Raw genomic sequence first — 23,903 nt, 5'->3', positions numbered from 1 at the left:
TGATATGTGTGTTTATGTTAAATGCATGTGCTTTACTCTTTCACCTACACCTCATAACTCTCTCCTCCCTCATTACTCACCATAAACCCTTTATCTCATTTCTTTCAACTTTCAACCTTCTTGAGTGTTGTGTTAGACTATGGCACGGGTCTAGAAGGGGGGGTTGAATAGATCCCAATTAAAAACTTGAGTCGGCGCTACCAATTTGAGAGAAAATTGGTTTTGAAAATTTGTTTTGAATGCGGAAGCGGCCGAGGAAAATTTTAGTCTAAAACGAACCGTTATTGGAAAACCGGATATGCGTTAAGCTAATGGATTAGAGATAAAGTGAAATACTAATCACTACACTATTTGCACACTCAATTGATATATTTCACTAACTAGTAAGCCTAGTTCCAATGATCCAAAATACCAAATTAAACTGAGTGCAAACTTAAGGCAACTTTGGCTTATGCAAATTCACAAACACTTGGTGTGCATACACTCCAAGAGATATTTGAGTTGAGTAAGTAATTCAAATTTATCTAGTACAATATACTATTGTACTTTGTATTCAAACAGCAGTTTTAATTTCTTACTCAACTTATATCAAAGTTTGGGAAAATTGCTTAAACTAAAATCACTTAATTTTTAAGCTGAAAAGCACTTATGCAGAAAATTAAAGAAGACAGAGATTTGATGAGGCAGTTCCCCCGCCGTCCTCGCTTCGGGGTACGTCTGCCCTCAATTCTAAAATTAGAATTGAGATGATTAATTAGATATCACCTGTGAAATTTAATCGTTTATATAAGGATTGCAAAGCACGCAAATAACAGAATTTCCAATGTGTTGAATGATGCTTCCTCTCCTTGCTCCTTGATTCAAGATGAATCAAGACCTTCGATCGTTGATGCTAGACCTCCGATTCCAGCCCCTTTGTTGAAGAATCTTCCGTTCTTCAAACCCTCGGCCCGGCTGATCTCAAACACAACGAGTCGAACCCGAATCCTTCACTTCAATGCCACCGAATCCGCTACTAGACTGACGAAGACTTCCTCTTCTCAATCACCTTCGCTCGGCTGAATATTGAAGAACGATTCGTCCAAAAACCCCCAAACACAAACCTGTATTGGAGGACAAAACCCCAACGGTTTTATTCAAGAAAGAACCTGCCACAAGCTTCAACCCGAACTGGATTCTTCGATCACAGCTTCGAACCTTATCACCTTTAATCGATCACGAACCACATCAAAAGTAATTGTGTGCAGTTGATGTGTTGTGAAATGTTGAAGATGAAGATGATGAGTCTTGGACACCTTTTTCACTCTTTCTTGTTTCCTTGAACACTTGAACTCAAATTGACAAATGTTAGTTAATAAAAGTGTTTTGACTTCTATTTATAGTAACAGCTTACCAACCAAAAATAACAGCTTTTCAAACAGTGGAAAATACTCAGAAAACTGAGTTTACGCCCGAGCGGTCGACCATAGGTCGGCGTGCGCTGACCCGTGGGGAATGCGCTGACCCCTATGGTCGACTCGAAGGTTTCATGCGCTGACCCGTGGATAACATCACTATGCCATGCGCCGACCTGTGGTCGACTCAAGGGATTTATGCGCTGACCCGTGAGCTATGCGCTGACCAATCTCTAGTTTGTCTGAGTTATGCGCTGACCCGTGGCTCATGCGCTGACCCTTGCGGTCGACTCAAAGCCTCCATGCGCTGACCTATGGTCGACTCAAAGCCCTGCAAATCTGCAAAAACTCAGATTTTTGGTTTTTGAGGTTTTCATGCATTTTGTCATGACCACATCTTGTCCACATATGTTTTTAAGAATTATAACAGATTTAGATAATCATAGGAAAGGATACGATAGGTGATGTGTTGCATTTGTTTGTAGACGTGGAATCGACAATGTCTATTCATCTATGATGGTCATTTGTCATCATCGAAACTTGCGATCGTATGTTGTCTGACACTTTGCCCTTACATACTCCCCCTTTTTGATGATGACAACCTGTGCACAGCCAAAGAGACAAACAACATGCAGTATTTACACACATTGTGCACACTCCCCCTTTCTTTTGTAATCTAACGCTATCTGCAAAACCGACTGTTAATTATGGTGAACATTTTGGCTGCTTGTACTCTTCTCCCCCTTTGACAACATCAAAAAGAGACAAGGAACAATTATTCAACATAACATAAAAATTTCACAGGAAATAACACACACAGATAATAATATCACACCAATATCATTACTGAGTGATAATCATTAATTAAAAGAACAATAATCATTAAAATAGATTGTGCACAAACAAGCATAACAGAGAAATGAATACAATCAAACAACAAGCAAAGATTTCAGTTTTACATTTTTCTGCATATACGTTGACAAGTTTGATGCATAGTTAGAATTCCATACGACCATAAACATCCAAAGAGAGATATCATATATATATGAACAACATCATTATGAGGTATAACTATTTTAATCATGAGACTTTGCAGAGAGAGAAAGAGAGGAACAGTATCACCTCAATGCTGGAGTGACTTAGTGAACGGTAGACTTGTGCTTACAACAACATAGATTTGTTAGAAGTACAAGATTAAAGTCTTATATGGAATAAGGTAAAACAGCAGATTATAGTGCCCGTTCCGAAATATCGAGAATGTCAAGTTCTCGGCGGATATGAAAGAAAGGTTCAGTGGCTAGCGGCTTTGTGAAAATGTCCGCTAGTTGATTTTCAGTATTGACATGTTCAAACACAATGTCACCTTTCTCTACATGATCCCGAAGAAAGTGGTGTCGAATTTCGATATGTTTGGTGCGAGAATGTAGCATAGGATTCTTGGTCAGGTTAATGGCACTTGTATTGTCACAAAAAATGGGAATATGTTCAAGTTTGAGGTTAAAATCCAATAGTTGTTGCTTAATCCATAGGATTTGGGCACAACAACTACCGGCGGCAACATATTCCGCTTCGGCGGTTGACAACGCAACAGAAACCTGTTTCTTGCTATGCCAACTGACCAAAGAGTTTGAAAATAAGTGACAAGTGCCACTGGTGCTCTTCCTATCCGATTTGCAACCGGCAAAGTCGGAATCGGAAAAACCTACCAAAGAACAATCATTACCTTTGGAATACCACAGTCCATACTTCGGAGTACAGGATAGGTATCAAAGTATTCGTTTGACGGCTTTTAAATGGGATTCCTTGGGACATGATTGATATCTTGCACACATGCATACGCTAAACATAATATCAGGACGAGAAGCAGTAAGATAAAGGAGTGAACCAATCATACCTCTATACCGTTTTACATCTACTTCCTTACCGTCTTCATCTTTGTTCAAGTTGGTACACGTAGGCATGGGGGTGAATATGGCCTTAGCTTTTGCCATGTCAAATCTCTTGATAAGGTCCAAACAGTACTTTGTCTGGCTCACGAAAGTTCCTTCTTTGAGCTGTTTAATTTGCAGACCGAGAAAGTATGTGAGCTCCCCCATCATACTCATCTCGAATTCGCCCTGCATAAGGTCAGAAAACTCTCTCACAAGATTCATGTTAGTAGATCCAAATATGATATCATCTACATAAATTTGCACTAATATTAAGTGATTTGCTTGACGTTTAATGAAGAGGGTTGTGTCAACCTTTCCTCTTGAGTATTTTTGATCGAGTAAGAATTTGCTTAGTCTCTCATACCAAGCTCTAGGAGCTTGTTTGAGGCCATACAAAGCTCTTTTTAGTTTATAAACATGATCAGGATACTCATGGGATTCGAAACCCGGAGGTTGTGCGACATAAACCTCTTCATTTATGTGACCGTTAAGGAACGCACTCTTGACATCCATTTGGAATAGCTTAAAGTCTTTCGCACAAGCGAAAGCAAGGAGAAGGCGTATAGCCTCGAGTCGGGCAACCGGCGCATAAGTTTCCTCATAGTCGATGCCTTCCTCTTGGTTATACCCTTGCGCGACTAAACGCGCCTTATTACGGGTTATTACCCCGTTTTCGTCCAGCTTGTTCCTAAACACCCATCGGGTGCCGATTACTCGATGATCTCGCGGAGGAGGGACAAGGTCCCAAACCTCATTTCTGGTGAACTGATTAAGTTCCTCCTGCATTGATAAAAACCAGTGTTCATCAAGTAGGGCTTCTTTAGGGTTTTTAGGTTCCATCTGCGAAACGAAAGCGAAGTGATAACAAAAATTACTTAGCTTAGATCGAGTTGTTACACCCTTTGAGATGTCCCCGAGAATGTTGTCTATTGGATGGTCTTTGGAGGACTTCCAAGCTTGAGGAAGATCATCGTTTGAAGGCGGATGAACTACCTCGGTTTCCTCATGGTGTACATCTTTGTCCTCCTCAATTTTGACTATGTCGGGTTGATCAATCCCCGGCTCGCCACCTTTGAGTATGTCTTCGGTAGATGTACCTGCACCATGAAAAACACTACCCTTTCCGACATTTCTCGGATTGGATTCATCAAAAGTGACATGTACAGACTCTTCTACAGTAAGTAATCGCTTGTTGTATATTCTATATGCTTTGCTAGATTGAGAGTATCCGAGGAAGATACCTTCGTCGGCCTTGGAATCGAATTTCCCTAAGTTTTCCTTTCCATTGTTCAATACAAAACATTTGCAACCAAAGACATGTAAGTGAGAAACATTTGGCTTTCTCCCTTTTAAAAGTTCATACGGTGTTTTGTTTAGAATGGGGCGAATGAGTACCCTATTCAGAACGTAACAAGCCGTACTAATGGCGTCAGCCCAAAAATATTTCGGTAAGCCACTTTCATTGATCATTGTTCTTCCCAATTCTTCCAAAATTCGATTTTTACGCTCCACAACCCCATTTTGTTGAGGAGTACGTGGAGCGGAGAAGTTATGATCAATACCATGGTTACCGCAATATTCTTCAAATAAGTGATTTTCAAATTCACCTCCATGATCACTTCTAATTGCAACAATGTTTGTATTTAGTTTATTTTGGGAAAGCTTAGCAAATCGTTCAAAGGCGGCGAATGTGTCGCTCTTACTTACTAAGAAAATAGTCCAACAAAATCGAGAAAAGTCTTCCACTATTACGAAACCGTAATAGTTTCCTCCTAGACTTTTAATCCTAGATGGCCCAAATAAATCCATATGGAGAAGCTCGAGAGGTCTCGTTGTTGAAACGATATTTTTGGATTTAAAAGAGATCCTCGTTTGCTTCCCTTTTTGACAAGCATCACAAAGGTGATCCTTGGTGAACTTAATTTTGGGGAGACCTAGGACTAGATATTTTGAGACTACTTTGTTGAGTAAGTCAAAGTTAACATGTGCTAAACGCCTATGCCATAACCATGAATCTTCACTCATTGTTACAAGGCATTTGTCACTTGTTAACGATACTTCATTTAAGTCAAGCATATAGACATTGTTCACACGAAGACCATTAAACATGCTCTTCTTATCATCATTATGTACAATTTTGCAACAATCTTTTGAAAACGATACATTGTATCCTTTGTCACATAATTGACTGATGCTAAGTAGATTGTGTTTAAGACCTTCGACAAGCAAAACATCAGAAATAGTAGTAGAGGAGGGATTACCTACACTACCTTTACCAAGTATTGCTCCACGGTTGTTGTCACCATAAGTTACATATCCCTTCTTCTTAGCCACAAAGTCAATGAAGAGAGATATGTCACCTGACATGTGCCTTGAGCATCCACTGTCGAGAAACCATCTTCTCTCGGTAGTCTCGAGGCATTGTACCTGTGACAAGATAATTAACAAGAGAAGGTACCCAATTGCTTATTGGGTCCTGAGTGGTGAGGAACGAAATGGTTGCATTTGGGCATCCATTGATAAATGCCTTTAGGAACTAAAAACCTCCTAAATCTACATTTAGCAATGGAATGGCCTTTCTTGCAACAATAGAGACAAGAGAAAGTTACATTTGGATTGCTTTTGCTATCTTCATCTTTTATAACATATTTATATTTTTGATATGGATTAACCATACTTTTTCGAAAATTTGATTTGTCGATAGCAAAAGTAATCTTGGGCTCAAGAGCCTTGTCAAGTTTGGCTTTTAGGTTTCTTACTTCACCTTGCCAAATGTAACAAGTATCACACCCAAAGTTCATCATTCTACTTTTAAGGTCCTCATAACTTGTTTTTGTGCTTTCCACTATGGAAGCTTTAAGTGCCTCAAGTTTCCGTTCGGACTCTTGAATTTTATGTTCCAAATGAGAAAAAAAATTCTTATTTGAGGCAAGCCTTTTAAAGGCCTCTTTCGCTTCATAGTGTAAAGTATCAAAAGCAGTTTGCAATTCATGATGAGACATACTAGAGGATTTTTCATATTTAGCATGTCGTACCTGTTTCTTTTTGTTCTTTTGATGAGCAGAAAGACATAGATTTGCATTTTCATCTTCATCACTAGAACTTTCATCATCGGAGGAGTCGCTATCGCTTTCCCAAGCTATGTATGCTCTCCTTGGCTTTGATGGTTTCTTGTGTGATTTGTATGAATCTTTTTCTTTTGTCTTTTTGTTCATCGGACAGTCCGGTTTGTAGTGACCCGGATTTCCACACTTATAGCACGACCCTCTAGTTGTTTTTCCTTTTGAGTCATCATTTTTGGAGAACCTAGATTGCTTCCAGAAGTTTACCAAGTTCTTCTCGGAATGTTGGATGCCGTTCTTTCTCACGTAACAGTTGTAGCGTTTGACGAACAGCCCCATATCTTCACTCTTGTCCTCTTCTTCTTCGTCACTCGATGAATAATCACTTTGCTCTTTTGCTTGAGACTTTGAGGAGGAAGTCTTTAGAGCTATTGATTTCTTTTCACTCACCTTTGCTTTGTCTTTCTTGTCTTTCTTTTCGTGTTGTTCCAGGCTTAAGAGAACTTGTTCGTGCTCTTGTAGTTTACCGAACAATGTTGTCAAGTCCAATGTGGTAAGATCATTTGCCTCTTTTATGGCGGTCACTTTCGGCTGCCATTCCCTGTTAAGACATCTTAAGATCTTATTAGTAGCAATATCATTGGAAACAGGCCTACCAAGTGAATGTAATCGATTGATGAGATGAGTGAATCTCTTTTGCATGTCAGCAATGGTTTCCCCTTGCTCCATGAAAAAGAGATCAAACTCTTGTGTTAGTGTATTGATTCTAGCCAATTTAACATCATTTGTCCCCTCATGGGCAATTTGTAGTGAATCCCACATGGCCTTAGCAGTAGGACAATGGGATACACGATAGTATTCATCTACACCTAATGAGGAGATTAGGATATTTTTGGCTTTCCAATCATAATTGTATTTCTTTTCATCATCATCGGTCCATTGTGCTTCGGGCTTAGGCACCACTTCGTTGTTCTCATTGGTCATGGTTATTTGAATTGGACCATTGAGAATAACATTCCATATTTTTCTATCTATGGAATTTATGTGCACCCGCATACAGTCTTTCCAATAACTATAATTTTCACCATTGAAAACGGGAGCTTTATTGTAAGCCCCTTTAGGTTCGTTAGCCATTTTCTATCAACGTTGTATTTTGAAGCACGGAGTGAACCAGAGCTTCTGATACCACTTGTTAGACTATGGCACGGGTCTAGAAGGGGGGGTTGAATAGATCCCAATTAAAAACTTGAGTCGGCGCTACCAATTTGAGAGAAAATTGGTTTTGAAAATTTGTTTTGAATGCGGAAGCGGGCGAGGAAAATTTTAGTCTAAAACGAACCGTTATTGGAAAACCGGATATGCGTTAAGCTAATGGATTAGAGATAAAATGAAATACTAATCACTACACTATTTGCACACTCAATTGATATATTTCACTAACTAGTAAGCCTAGTTCCAATGATCCAAAATACCAAATTAAACTGAGTGCAAACTTAAGGCAACTTTGGCTTATGCAAATTCACAAACACTTGGTGTGCATACACTCCAAGAGATATTTGAGTTGAGTAAGTAATTCAAATTTATCTAGTACAATATACTATTGTACTTTGTATTCAAACAGCAGTTTTAGTTTCTTACTCAACTTATATCAAAGTTTGGGAAAATTGCTTAAACTAAAATCACTTAATTTTTAAGCTGAAAAGCACTTATGCAGAAAATTAAAGAAGACAGAGATTTGATGAGGCAGTTCCCCCGCCGTCCTCGCTTCGGGGTACGTCTGCCCTCAATTCTAAAATTAGAATTGAGATAATTAATTAGATATCACCTGTGAAATTTAATCGTTTATATAAGGATTGCAAAGCACGCAAACAACAGAATTTCCAATGTGTTGAATGATGCTTCCTCTCCTTGCTCCTTGATTCAAGATGAATCAAGACCTTCGATCGTTGATGCTAGACCTCCGATTCCAGCCCCTTTGTTGAAGAATCTTCCGTTCTTCAAACCCTCGGCCCGGCTGATCTCAAACACAACGAGTCGAACCCGAATCCTTCACTTCAATGCCACTGAATCCGCTACTAGACTGACGAAGACTTCCTCTTCTCAATCACCTTCGCTCGGCTGAATATTGAAGAACGATTCGTCCAAAAACCCCCAAACACAAACCCGTATTGGAGGACAAAACCCCAACGGTTTTATTCAAGAAAGAACCTGCCACAAGCTTCAACCCGAACTGGATTCTTCGATCACAGCTTCGAACCTTATCACCTTTAATCGATCACGAACCACATCAAAAGTAATTGTGTGCAGTTGATGTGTTGTGAAATGTTGAAGATGAAGATGATGAGTCTTGGACACCTTTTTCACTCTTTCTTGTTTCCTTGAACACTTGAACTCAAATTGACAAATGTTAGTTAATAAAAGTGTTTTGACTTCTATTTATAGTAACAGCTTACCAACCAAAAATAACAACTTTTCAAACAGTGGAAAATACTCAGAAAACTGAGTTTACGCCCGAGCGGTCGACCATAGGTCGGCGTGCGCTGACCCGTGGGGAATACGCTGACCCCTATGGTCGACTCGAAGGTTTCATGCGCTGACCCGTGGATAGCATCACTATGCCATGCGCCGACCTGTGGTCGACTCAAGGGATTTATGCGCTGACCCGTGAGCTATGCGCTGACCCTTATGGTCGACTCAAGCAATTATGCGCTGACCAATCTCCAGTTTGTCTGAGTTATGCGCTGACCCGTGGCTCATGCGCTGACCCTTGCGGTCGACTCAAAGCCTCCATGCGCTGACCTATGGTCGACTCAAAGCCCTGCAAATCTGCAAAAATTCAGATTTTTGGTTTTTGTGGTTTTCATGCATTTTGTCATGACCACATCTTGTCCACATATGTTTTTAAGAATTATAACAGATTTAGATAATCATAGGAAAGGATACGATAGGTGATGTGTTGCATTTGTTTGTAGACGTGGAATCGACAATGTCTATTCATCTATGATGGTCATTTGTCATCATCGAAACTTGCGATCGTATGTTGTCTGACACTTTGCCCTTACATGTTGTTTCTTAAAACCCATTAAACCCCACTCAACCATACTCTCTTATTAACTCTCAAAATCCCAAAAATCCTCTCAAAACCCTAGCACCTCCTTTTTTCCCCATGGCTCCTCCAAGAAGAGAAAAGGCTCCCGTATCGGCATCTAGCAGTGAAGAGGAAGAAGTGCAAATGGAAACAACAAAGAAGAGGAGAATGGATTTCAGAGTCAGTGTTAGACATTTGCTCAAGGGTAAGTATGTGAATCTCAAATCCTTCACTACCTTCTCTTTTCCTGAGCTGTTGAGATATCAAGGGTTGCATGCGTTCATAACTGATAATGGCAAAATTTATACTGATTTGGTAAAATCTTTTCTGAACCATTTTACTTTAAATCTGAATGATGATGATCAACATATGCTGTCTGCCACTGTGAGAGATTGTGAAATTGTAACAGACCTAAGGTCGCTGGCGGCGTCTCTTAAGATTCCCTATTCAGGATTTTTTCTTCGGAAAGGTGTTAATCATGATGAAGGAAAATGGGCTCAATATGATAAAATGGAATACTACTACTCCATCTGTAGATTTCCAAGGGATGTTGTTGTGTCGGGACAGCGCACTTCTCGCATACTCTATTATGCTAAGAACCTGTCGGTTGATGATCGAATGCTGCATTATGTTATTTGCCATGTCTTGCTGCCAAAGGATTCAAACCTTTCACAAATCAATGATTTGGAGATGCAAGTTCTGTTTGCTGTGAAGAACAAAATCAGAATTAATTGGCTACCTACTATGATGTATCATCTGAAACAGCAACTATCTCTCAAAACAAGGCTGCCATACGGTCGTCTTATCTCAAGGATTTTGGAATTAACAGACATGGAAATTGGGAGAGAACCGTTTCTGGCTATGACCACTACCGCCAATGAAATCAACGGGGTTACCATTATGAAGAATACTGGGATTATTCAATGACAAACGAGTTCCTTTACACCACCATGATGAGCCAACACCGTGAAACCACCCGCGCTATCAAAAGTCTTCGGAACCTAGTGTTAAGTTCCCACAACCTTCCCATGGAAGATGATGAAGGTGAAGCCGGTAGTGAAGTGGAAGGCGAGGAGAATGAGGACAGTTCGGAAGAAGATTAAAGCATTATGTTTTTTCTATGTTCCTGTTATGTGTTGTTCTATTGTTTTTTGTTGTTAAACTATGTTTATGCTAATTATGCTTACCGTACACTTAACTTTTAATCCATTTTTATTCTGTCATAATATGTGCTTGAATGCTTATCTAATGATCACAAAATGTGTGTATGCTTGTATACTTTTCCTTTTTTCATAAGTCTCTTCCTTTTTGCTAATGCCAAAGGGGGAGAAGACTTGTTTCTCTAATGGTTTCTCTATGCAGAATTTTGTATGCCTCTCATTTAGGGGGAGTTCTTAAAATTAGGGGGAGAATCAACTTAGAGAAACTTCACTCTCAAGCATCTATCTCAAAGTGGTTGTCATCATCAAAAAGGGGGGGATTGTAGAAGCAAGCCTCAATCCAAGAAGTATTTTGATGAAGACAACATGCATCAATGAAAAAAGAGAAGAGCTTCAAAGATAATTCAAGCATCAAAGTGATCAAGCCATACGCATGAGGAACTTTTTGATCAAGCTTCTTTTTCAAGTCAACCGTTTGCAAGATTGTTGATTCACTTCTTAGGTATATCTAACTCACTCTTAGATTAGTATACAAGTGTTCAACAATCATGATCTGCATTTGCCTTTTTAAACATAACCATTTGTTAACACATTGAAATGCAAGACACAATTTTCTTAAAGTATTTTTCTGCATTTCAACAGTGTTAACCGGTTAACCATATGGGTTAACCGGTTAACAACCCAGTTTTTTTGAAATCCTGTGTTAACGTTGTATGCGTTAATCGGTTAACCCATTTGGTTAACCGGTTAACACTGTTCGTTGCAGTGAAAATGTTTTTGAAAAATTATATCTTTTCATCAATGTTTATGGAGAAAATGATACCTCTTTGAAAAGGTGTTTTGGCAATATAAATTCTTAAATTTTCAAAATGAATTTTTCACCTCCAAGAATTTTCATACAAACTTAAAATAATCACTCTTTCATATTTTCCTTCAATATTTTTAAAAGTGTTCATAATCAAAGTTTCATCTCATTCTATTTTTGTTGAACACTTGTATATTATTCATTGAGTGAATTATTTATCTAAGGAGAAGATCAATCAAGAGAAGATTGATAATACTACACTTTGTTATAATTATCAAAAAGATTTATTTCTGTTTGACTTGTGATCCAGGATTGTTGGACACAAGGGTTGGTGTTGAAGAGGATTGTTCTTCATACACTTGTTTACCTATAGGTTAGATAGTAGGCATCACCGTTGGTGTGAATAGGCTGTACCATAATTCTAACTATAGTGAAATCTCTTTCGTGTGGAAAGGGGAGTGGATGTACCTTCGGATTGTGAAGGGAACCACTATAATTTCCCGTGTCTTTTTACTTTCCGCAATTTATCTTTACGCACTTAAACGTAAAATAACCAAAAACCGGAAACAAGTTCGAAGATTTTTTAACCACCTAATTCACCCCCCCCCCCTCTTAGGCGCATTTACAACTTACACTTTTTTCCTCGAGACGCACAAAATCACGTCTCCATCATTTCACGTCTTTATGACTGAAACGTGTTTGTCATTACGCTCGCCTTCTCTCCTCCACGTGTCCACGAACGTGGGAACGTGGGCATACGTGTCGGAGATGGAAGCTCAAACGCTCACTCTTCTCTGTTCAGGGTTTAACCCCTATAAAACCCTCACTCCTTCTTCTTCTTCCCTTTTTTTGCTCTTTTGTTTCAGCATTCACTTGTCTCCTGCGCCCTGTGAAAATTCTTCTTCTCCAAAACAAAAAAATCTTCCATTTTCTCCATGGCAAGCTCCAATAAACCCTCTTCTGCTAAACTCACATATGCCATCAACATTGATGGTAGGAAGTATGTTCCTAAGCCTCCATTCGCAAAAGAGAAGGCAAAAACCTGGCGTTCTCATGTAATGATTCCTCTTTCTTTGGCTGATGAACCCTTAGCATTCTTAGGTCCTCTCCCAGAAAATCGACACCCAGAGATTACCAGAACAGATTCTTCACTTTTCCCCTATAGTCACATTTCTGAACCTGTGATTTCTGCTCAACACCCTTTTTCCCTTCGCTACGTCGACAGGAACTTCAGGACTGCTCCTCCAAAAAACTGTCCTAAGTTTTGCGCCTAGATGGATCGATTGGAATCAGAAAAAATCGACCTTTGGAAAAGGACAGGCATCTACACCCTTCTACGGATTGCCCGTTGTGGCCCTCCCCAATCTTGTGGCATGTTATTAGCTGCCCTTCAATTTTGGGAGAGTTCGACCAACGCCTTCCATACCAAGTGTGGCATGATCACGCCGACACTTCTGGACATTGCTGCCATCACTGGCTTGAAACCGACTGGCGAAGTCTTCGACTGCGAAGCTGTAGCGCCAATTTCCTTGAGGTTCGACGTTGGTGACTCTCGCAAGCCAACATACAACAATTTTATTGATCATCATGCCACCTCTGTAGGCCCTATGACCGACGAGGAACATGTGGCTTTCTTGACCCTCTGGCTATCCCGCTTTGTCTTCTGTTCCAGATTGATGCAGGTATCCAAGCACTTTGCTCTCCTGGCAACCCAACTGCACCAAGAGCGTGACATTGCCTTGGGCCAACTGATTTTAGCTTCTCTCTACGAGTCTCTGTCTGAGGTTGTCTGCCAAATTAGACTTTTCGACCCTGAGAACTCTAGAACGAAAAATGTGTTGCTCCATGGCCCTTTCTGGTTTTTGCAACTGTGGCTCAATGCCACCTTCTCTAAGGATATAGCCCCCTACGGGATGAGGAGGGTTGCGTGTCCCCCAGAGGAACGACACCTTATCTGGAAACAACTAATCCCTCTGACGCCTATCGACAAAAACTTCCCCGACCTCCAAGTGTTTCGACTTTTGTTCAACATCATGCTGACCCGTGTCGATTTTCTACCTTCTATGGCCTCTTTCAGTCGTCGAACTGAGGGTCCTGCGTGGCTCACCAGACCTTTCCCTCCGACTGACGGGGAACATAGAGATGAAACCTTCCTCATTTAGAGGCGTCTTCTGGTCCCTCGATTCCTGTCGGCTGAAACCTCTAGCAGCAATCCTGGCTTAGTGGCTTATCAGCCTAACCTTGTGGCCAGGCAATTTGGCCTTTGCCAATTCATTCCCAAGTCTCTATTCTCCTCTTAAGAATTGCTCGCCAATATCCTCTGCGGTCAACCTTGGAGCGAGATCGAAGAGGAACTTGAAACCATTTGGAAAAACTGACCACGTCTCCCTTCTCTTCCTTTTCAACCAGCCTACTATTGTACCAAAAAATTCCATGATTGGTGGCAGTCGTATTTTACCATTTATGTTGGCACTCCTGAGGCCAAACTATCTGAATTAACTGAATCTTTTGTTCATTTGCAGGCGAAGTCGACCAAGTGTAAGGCTCTTCATGTCAAATAAATTCGTGCTTTCCAGGATTATTTCCAAGTTATGTATCGACCAGATAATCTTCGTGGGACCATCTGGGAGGCTACGGTTGAACTAAAGGCGAAAATAACCGACAAGCTTCTAAAACTTAAAATCCCCAGTTACGCGAAAGACAAGTATCTTTATGCTCTTCACTTTGGAAACCTCAAGTTCCCTCCTCTGCTAAGTAGCCCTTTGGCCTTGGCCTTTGGTCATTTGGTTCCGGTGTGGTTTTATTGTCCCGTTTCATACGTACAAAATGCCTGTAAGAAAAAAGCCGACAGAGTGGTCCCGACGAAGCATTATCTGCCTGACTACTCAGGGCCACTTCTAATTGAGCCTCAATATGTTAGTGTGTTCGAATCTACACAACCTGGTAACACTTCTCTGGAAATTTTAACACTTCCTTTCAGTTGGCTTTCGTTTCTCACTTGCGTTTCTTTTGTTTATCTGCAACGATCCCTCTAGATCCTGTAGGTCCTGCACCTGCTAACCAACCTACTCCTTCGACACAAGAGGCTCAGGTTTGACTCTGGATGAGTTGCTATTTCCTTTGGTTTTTTGTTTTTATTCTTAGCCATCCTCTCCCTTCTTGCAGGCTGCTCCTGAGAAATCATCTGATGATGATGGGTGCCCTATTGCTCAAGTCTTGAGGAAACCCAGTTCCTCTGTATGCACCTATCTTAAACATTTCCATTTACTCTTGTGACTTCTAAGAGAAATACTACGTGATCTCTAATATCTCACTTATGTGCATGGGCAACCACGTTCGACAGACCCCACTGTCTCCTCTCACTCCAAAAAATCTAAAAAACACAAACGCTCTGCCCCCACAGGCTCTGAGGTATTTCTTGTCGGCTTGTCTGATCTTCTGGCTAGAATATCTGCTTATAACCTCTCTTCGTGTCTCCAGCATATTTCCCAGCATAAATCCAAAAGCCACCATGGCCATAAGAGGAAGAAGCATGACTCCCCCTCCAGGAGTGGCGAAACCAAGAAGAAGAGGCACCATACAATGCCCACCCCAGAGGTTCCTGCTGAATACGTCGACACCATTGTGATCGACACTTCCATCCTCGACAAGGTCCTTGATCCAGCTGTAGGAGCTTCACAGTCGACTGGCACCTCCCCCCCTGCTGCCTTGGGGAAAGAAAGTCAGGACACAATATCTCCTGCGTTGACACAGGTAATTACCTATTTTCCTGTTTACTCCCTTGGATTATTGTATTTCTCTTTCACATTTTTTCTTACCGCGGGCTGATGCCTCTGCTGAGCCGACTCAACCTGTTGTCGACTACACTCCCTCGTCGCCGGTTTCTGCTCCAGCTCGCCCATTTCAGTCTGTCGACACCGCTGGTGAGTTCATTGAATTCCATATCCAAATTAGTGATAGTGACTCTGACTCAGTCACTAGTCCTGCACCACCTCCGGATTCCAGTTCGACTAGTTCTGACTCTAGTCTCTCTTTAGTTTCCTTGCCTTTGCAGGATCAACGGGGGCTAGTAGGTGTCGACACCAATAAGCAACAACCCTCTCAGACTACTCCTCTGTCGACTGCTTCTCCCTCTTCTTAGACTACTCCTCCTTCGGCTGCTTCCCCTTTGTCTTTCCCGGGGCTAGCTATAAAGCCTTCTGCTTTAGAAGCAATTGCCAGGCTTCGCAATCTGGTGAAGTCGCGTGATGCCTCTTCCGACTCTGAGAAACTCCATTCTGGAAAAATGGGCCCTGAGGCGACGAAGACTAAGGCTCTAATGGATAAAATCCGCGTTCACGCCTTGAATCCTGACCTTCCTTTCGTGCTCATGCATGAACCTGCTATCGGTCCAGAGGTCTTGTGCATGCTTGCCCAACTAAAAGACCTCCAGCTCTCAGATTATGCCAAACGTGTAGTGGCCGCTTTAGAACAACTTCTGGTTCCCATGCTGCGTCATCTCGACAGCGTCAGGGACACTGAACGCCAGATTTCTGCTACTGAGGCCTCAAGGAAAATTGGGAGTTGGTGATGCATGCCAATGCGGAGGTCACCAACATGTTGGGGACTATGGATGAGCGGAAGAAAGAATTGATCTCCAAACAAATAAGGGCCACTGAGATACGTCAACAAATTGATGCCCTTCGGCGTCAAATTGCCACTCTGGACAGCGAGTTGGAATCAATTACCAAGGAGGAGTCCTGTTTTATCGACGAAGTGCTAAAACCTTCCCAGGCCACTATGGAGCAAACCACCGGTGATGCCTTAGCGGTCGCTGAAGAGCTTATGAACATCGAAGCGAAGCTTGAAAAGCTCAAAGCCCACGCCGATACCTTGGAGCCTACGTCCTTGCATTACAATTTTGAGCTTAAATCTTTCCAATCTAAGTTTGGCCAACTTTGACCGTTTCTATTGTCTGTATGAATTTTTGTAATATTTAAACAATGGCTTCTTGCCACTTTAATGTTATCCTTCTTACTTTTAGCATTGTGTATTTATTTTCTGTGCCTTTTGTAGCTGGTTTCCAACATAGTTGTTTCCAACCTTGTTCTTTCGACAGTTATTTAGTTTGTCAAAATTTTAACCTCTTGAAGGAGAGGCCTATATTTTTTCAAGTACTTTTCATTCATTCTTAGGATTCACCTATCTGGTGCCAACTCCTCGACCTCGTAGGCGTTGTTAGAAAAGGCCTGCAAAACCTTAAACGGTCCTTCCTAATTAGGGGACCATTTACCCAAAACTCTATCATTTCTGTCTATAGGTAGAATCACTCTCCAAACCAGATCGTCGATAGCAAACACTTTACCTTTCACCTTTTTATTATAGGCTCTGGAGACTTTTTCTTTCTGCCTTTGTAGGGAATCCAAGGCTAACATTATTTCTTCATCTACGTCGACCAATTCGTCTGTCATCATACTCTAGTAATCTTCAGAAGGTATTTCATACTGCCTTTGGATTCTGACTGCCTGGACCTGAATCTCTACTGGTAACACTGTGTCATGCCCATACACCAGTCGAAATGAAGTTGTTCCAGTTGCTTCTTTTGGTGACGTTCTACATGCCCACAAGGCTTGGTCTAACGTCTTATGCCAATTTCTTGGCTTCTTGCCTATGTGTTTCTTTATTAGGCTGATGATCACCTTATTAGCAGCTTCGACTTGGCCATTCGCCTGTGCGTAATAGGGGGTAGAAGTCAGTAATTTGATTCCTATTTCTTTTGCAAACTCTTGCACTTTTCGACCAGTGAAAAATGACCCCTGGTCGGTTGTAATTGTTTCTGGGGATGCCAAATCTGCATATGATATAACTTTGGACAAAATCTATCACAGCCTCTTGGTCTACATTTGTTAATGCTACGACTTCGACCCACTTTATGAAATAGTCGATACCGACTAAAACATACCTTTGTTGTTTCGACGAGGCTGGTTTTATTTCTCCTATAACATCCAGAGCCCATCCTCGAAATGGCTAGGGCTTCACGATTGTATGCAACTCGCTTGCAGGCACGTGTTGTATGCCCCCATGTAATTGGCATTCTTGACAACTTTTAGCAAATTCAATGAAATCCTTCAACATTGAAGGCCAATAAACTCCTGAGCGCACCAAGATCCATTTCATCTTCAAACCTGCTTGATGCGCCCCACATGCCCCGCTATGTACGCTTGACACAACCACGTATGCCTCGCTTTCTCCTAGACATTTTAGTAACACTCCTTCGACCGTGTTTTTGAATAATTCATCATTTACCAAGACGTAGCTAAGGGCCCTATATTTTATCTTTCGATCTTTCGACGCTACGGGATTGCGTAAGTAATCGACTAGAGGTTTATGCCAATCACTCCCCCCTCCCCCCCCGTCGTCGATGGTCAGAATTTCAAAATGATTTTTCTCCATGGCTCCCAACTTCACAATCGACAAATCTGACAGTGACAACAATGTCGCTCGTACTTTCTCTCTTACTTGGACCTCTTCATTCTGGTCTTTCGACGCTTTGTACCCTGAAGCCTCATGTGCCAAATCATTTGCTCTTTGGTTCTCTTTTCGTGGTATGTGTTGGAGATTGACTTGCTCAAACCTCTTGAGTAATCTGATGGTGACCAAAAAGTACATGATTAAATTTTCTTTAACACACCTGTACTCTTTCGCTGCTTGTTTAATCACAAACTCCGAGTCTCCCATGATTTCGACATTCCTTGCCCAAATTCTAGCAGTAGTTCAAGTCCTGTGATCAGTGACTCATATTCTGCTTCATTATTTGTGCATACCCCTTCGATTCTGTATTTGAACTCTGCTGGAATTCCATATGGAGAAATTATGACTCCTCCTATCCCAGACCCATGCTTATGTCTTGAACCGTCGAAGTATAACCTCCATGGTGCTAAATCTACGTAATTTTGCGCCATTTCTCCCATTGAGTGGTCGACAAGGAAATCCGCTACTACTTGCCCTTTCATCGCTTTCAAGGGTACGTATGTCAGGGGGTATTCTGTTAACGCTAAAGCCCATTTCTCAATTCGACTATGCAAAATTGGTTTAGATAACATGTGCTTAATAATATCAAAGTGGGAAGATACGTACACATCAACAGGCTTGATATATTGCTTTAGTTTCATATAAGAGAAATACAAGCATAGACATAGTTTTTCTATATCTCTATACCTAGTTTCAGGGTCATTAAGCATTCGACTAAGGTAATACACAGGTCTCTCGACACATTTTTCATCCTCTTGGACTAACATACTTCCTATAGTCGATTCTGAGGCTGCAATATACAGTCTCATTGGCATATGCCTAACATGAGGGGCCAGTACTGGAGGCTTAGTCAAATACTCTTTGATTTTGTCAAAAGCCTCTTGGTGCTCATCCTGCCACTTGAAATCCTCGTTCTTCAATCGAAGTAGCGGGGAGAAAGCTTTTGTTTTGCGACTTAAATTTGATATAAATCTTCTAAGAAAATTAATTGTTCCCAGAAAAGATTGCAGCTCCTTTTTGGTCGACGGAGGCTTGACGTCCATAATGGCTTTTATTTTGCTTTGGTTTACTTCAATACCCTTTTATGCACCACAAAGCCAAGGAAGTCGACTGCTTGCACACAAAAAGCACACTTTAATGGATTCATTTTTAATCCACATTTCCTCATCCTTAGAGAGGCCTTTCGAAGATGTTCGACGTGAGCATGTCGACCATTTGACTTTATCACAATATCATCAATGTATACTTGGATGAAATCCTCAATAAAATCATGGAACATTGAGTTCATTACCCTCTGGTATGTTGCTCCGACGTTTTTCAAGCCAAATGGCATGACAACCCACTCATATGTCCCCAAGGCTCCTGGGCATCGAAACGCCGTCTTCGGCACGTCTTCTTCTGCAATAAAAATTTGGTTATATCCGGCATAACCATCTAACATACTTAAATATTCAAAACCAGCGGCCGAATCGACCAACATTTCCGCCATGGGCATGGCATACTCATCTTTTGGGGTGGCAGCATTTAGATCTATAAAATCAATACATACTCTTAAAGACCCATTTTTCTTGATGACTGACACAATATTGGCCAACCATTCGACATACCTTGTAGTTTGAATAAACTTGCTTTTCAGGAGTCTTTCTACTTCTGCTTTTATCTTTGCCATGATCTCTGGGGCGAAACGCCTGGGCATTTGCTTTACTGGCTTTCTTCCAGCTTTTATTGGCAACTTTAACTCGACCAAATCCCTACTTAAACCAGGCATTTTGTTATAATCCCAAGCAAAATAGTCCCTAAATTCTTTAAGTATGGATATTACCTCAGACTTTAGTTCTTTGTCGATGTTGGCGCTTATGTATGTTGGCCTTCTTTCTCCATTCTCGCCAAGGTCGACTTCTTCTAAGGGATCTTTTGGTCGGATTTTCTCTGGTGCCTTTGGGTCTTTTTCAAACCCTAAAGGTTCATTGTCATAAATACAGTCCAGACGCTGCATGTCGATGTTCCTTTTAGCCAAAGTTGGCTTGTCTGGGGGTTCTGGCCCAATAGCCATATGCCCCTCTTTATTTAATGCATAGGCTTCGACAGCCATGTTTTCTTTAGCCTCTAGAGCCGACTTTATTTTGTTCTCGGCAACGTATGCCGAAATCTTTCTTAGAGCTTCTAGCTCAGTCATCATCAGTGACGTCTCCCTAGCCTATCGGTCGGATACTTGTATAGGGTGGATTATCCAGGCGTTCCACATCCCAAATGAAGCCATGAGTCTCGTGCAGAGTTAGGGAGACGAAACCTTCACTCAGATTAGCATATACATCCTCAGCTGGAAAGCAAGGAGAGATGTTGGCCAACTTTCTTCCGAACTCCTTCTTGCCGACATTATTCACGTCAGCCATGAAGTACCCTTGGTCGGCTTCGATATTTTCGACCACCTCATCTTCTCTCCAAATCACCAACCTTTGGTGTTCTGAAGATGGTACAACTCCGACACCATGTAGCCACTCTCTGCCAAATAGCAAGTTGTAACTTGGCTTAGCGTCTATCACCATAAATAGTGTCGGTCTGGTTATTGAACCCACCATGATATTCACCATAATCACTCCCATGGTGCTTTTCGTCTTTCCTCCGTAGTCATACAAAACCACGTTATTAGATCTGATGTCGGTATCATACTTGCCAATCTTCCTCAGAATATGGTGCAGCATGATGTTGACCGTGGCACCACAATCGACCAAGACTTTGTTGAGAGTTACGCCTTCCACTTTTGCCCTGATCAGCAGTGGTTTCAAATGATTCTTCATGGTCATCGTTGGTCTTTCAAACACTGCCTCTTGGCTTTCAGCAGAGCCATCGTTCAACACAAAATAGCATCTTGGTTGGTGCAAAGCCATTTCTTCAGCGTCAGCATCGTCTACCGACTTTTCCACTTCAGTCACACACTTGTATTCTTGTGTTAGGATTGACACCACGTTGACCAGGATATATAGACTTGCTTCAGACTCTGAATTGAAGTCATCAGTCACTTCATCAGAACATTTTTCAGTTGGTCGACGGACATACTCTCTGATCCGTTCCTTCGCTGCTGTGTCGACCTTCACAACAATTTTCTTCCCAGCATTCGCCTCGTTGGTCGTACCTCTTGCAGCCTCTCTTTCGGCCTGTTTACGCCTCTGAAAGCGTCTCCATTGAGTCCTCGACATGGGGTTCTTCCCCAAATAATTTTCCGAGACATGAGTCATTTTTTCAGACTTAAACTCACGCCTATAGTTAATTGTTAGACCTCCTCTAGCAGCAGCAACAACACCTTGTGGGGTGTCTTGTTTTTCCTGGGGCTTGATCCAAGTACCTCTAGGGGCACTTGCCGACAGTACAAAGCTCTTAGGCCTTGCTTGGATATTTCCACAGCCTTTTTTGAGCCTCTTTCATTCTGGTAACCCCTGGTCGGCCCATTTCTTTTGCTTTTACCCAACTGCAGTTTCTGGAAATTCTCCGTCGCTATTTTGTCGGTGACAGCACCACACCTAGGGCACATGCACACTTGTGAACCCTTGTTCTTGCAGCGATACAGAAAATCCACCGGGTCTTCATCAGCCCTTGGGTAAACTTCAGCTATATCGACATCCGGGATTTCCCCAATTTGCTCTAGCATGTTGGCCTCATCGTATTCGGTGATCTCGACCATGTTGATCTCGACTGGCTCCACGAATAGGGCTTCCTCCTGGTGAAGGGGATCAACGTCAATCTTCATTCTGCGGCCAGCAAATTTCAGCCTGCCTTCTTGAATCGCTTTCTGAACCAAATCCCTGAAAAAGTAACAATTAGAGGTATTATGACCAAGATAGTTATGATACTTACAAAACCCTCTTTTCTGTCTCTGTTCTAACTGTGGTATTTTAGTACTAGGAGGTACCACCATTTGACCATCTTTGACCAACAAGTCAAAAATTTCCTCACATTTCGACACATCAAAAGTATAAGTTTTCGAAGGGAATTTTAGGTTGTGTTCGACAGGATTTTTTCCTTGCGCAGGTAGAAATGATCGACACTCATAGGCGGATCCTGGCTTTAGTTCAGCCACAACGATTTCTAATTTGATCGATGAAGCATAATCAGCCTCACATATTGGGTCTGTCGCGTCGTATTCGACAAACGCTACCTTTTCTTTCTTAGACTTATTGTGCCTAACTTTTTCTAACCTTAGCCGTTCTAGATGTCGGGCTCTATCAGCCAATTGTGACATACTTTTCACAAAAGTTGGATCTATTTTCTTCCTAATGGAATAATCTAAACCTCCTGCGGCCATTTGAACTAGTTCATGTTCTGGCACTTGCGTAAAACACCTAGCCTTTAAGGACCTAAAACGATTCAGATAATCGTCGATGCTTTCATCAAACCTTCTCTTGATACTAGACAATTCTGCTAAACTACTTTTGGAGTGTCCTTCGTAAAACTGTTCATGGAACTTCTTTTCTAATTTGGCCCACGAGTCGATTGAACTTGGGGCCAACGAAGTAAACCGTGTGAAGGCAACCTTAGTCAGAGAGGAGGGAAAGTTTTTTACTCTCAAACATTCATTATGAGCCAGATCTCCTGACTCTGTTAAGTATCTGGCAACATGCTCTATTGTCGATTCACCAGACTCTCCCCCAAATTTAGTGTACTTAGGTACTTTCATCCCCCTTGGCGCCTCGGCTTGGAGAATAAACTCCGCTAACGAGGAGGCGTACAATGGCCTTTGCAATGTAGCACCCATACCATTTCTGGACATAATTCTTTCGACAATAGTTGTCAAATTATTTTCCACTGCTAAGTCTTCTTGTCGATGTTGATCAACAATTTGATCAGCATCCTGGTGTCGGTTAACCATTACCATCTGGTTACGTCCCGCGACTCCTGATTCGACGCCTTGATTTTGAAGGGGTCTAATGATTTGTCCTTCGTGGACTGTCTCTTCTTCCACTGCCCCTATCTCCATCTTCACAGGAACAGTCGGTCTAATCACTTGTGCCATTTGTCGAGCCGGTGCCCCTAGAAAATTGCACAAGCGTGTCAATTGATTCGCCACCTGCCTATTTGTTTCAGCAGATTCTTGTATTACTGGATTAAAGACTGTGCCCATCTTGTTGGTCAACATGTTAACCAATTCATGGTTACTATCGTCCATTTATTGTCTCAACACCGCTACTGAAGTGTTCGACAGCGGCATAGTTCTGTTCTGAGTATTATTCCTAATGTTGCCCCCTTGCGCTGATCCTTGCAAGGGTGGATTTGTATCTGAAAACAGTGATGCACTTGATGTCGACTGATATCCTGGCATTAAGGAATAAAACATTCCATAAAGAGGATCTGTGGTGCCAAAGCGAGGCACATAAGGTCTGAACGTCGTTATCGTTGATCCTGAACCCCCCGGTGGAGGCTGAGGAATTGATGTTCCAACCGCACCCGTGGTCGACATGGTTGAGGTTGCACTTATCATCGGTGGTAAAGTGGCAACCTATGAGATTATTGTTTCCGTAGTGGATAAAGTTCCTCGTGGTACTTCATTTGTGTTAGTATCTAACATTTTCACAATGTTTCGTGGCTTACTATACAGTTTGCCACTTCTAAGTTTCATGCAATTTCGCAACTGCTCTAGCACGGTCCCACCGGGTGTGCCATTTTGTTTAATGTGGAAATTGGTAAACAACCTTTGGTCCTCCCTAGGCCTTAAAACAAAGGGTTACTTGCAGGATCGACCAGTTGATCCTAGGACATGTGCTAGTGCAAGTGAGGCTTGTCCAATTCGACGGGATAACTCCGTGAGGAACGACTCCTAACAAAGTGTCGAACAAGCATAGGATTTTCCACAGGAACACTTTAAATGATGCTACAGCCTATAGGTGACTCGTGACCGACAATGCTTATAGCATTCAAAAGATGTACACGACGAACACGCTTTTGGTAAACTCTATTATCG

The sequence above is a fragment of the Lathyrus oleraceus genome, chromosome 3 (assembly GCF_024323335.1).
Source record: "Lathyrus oleraceus cultivar Zhongwan6 chromosome 3, CAAS_Psat_ZW6_1.0, whole genome shotgun sequence".
NCBI classification, from domain to species: domain Eukaryota; kingdom Viridiplantae; phylum Streptophyta; class Magnoliopsida; order Fabales; family Fabaceae; genus Lathyrus; species Lathyrus oleraceus.
This window is presented reverse-complemented; position numbering follows the sequence as displayed.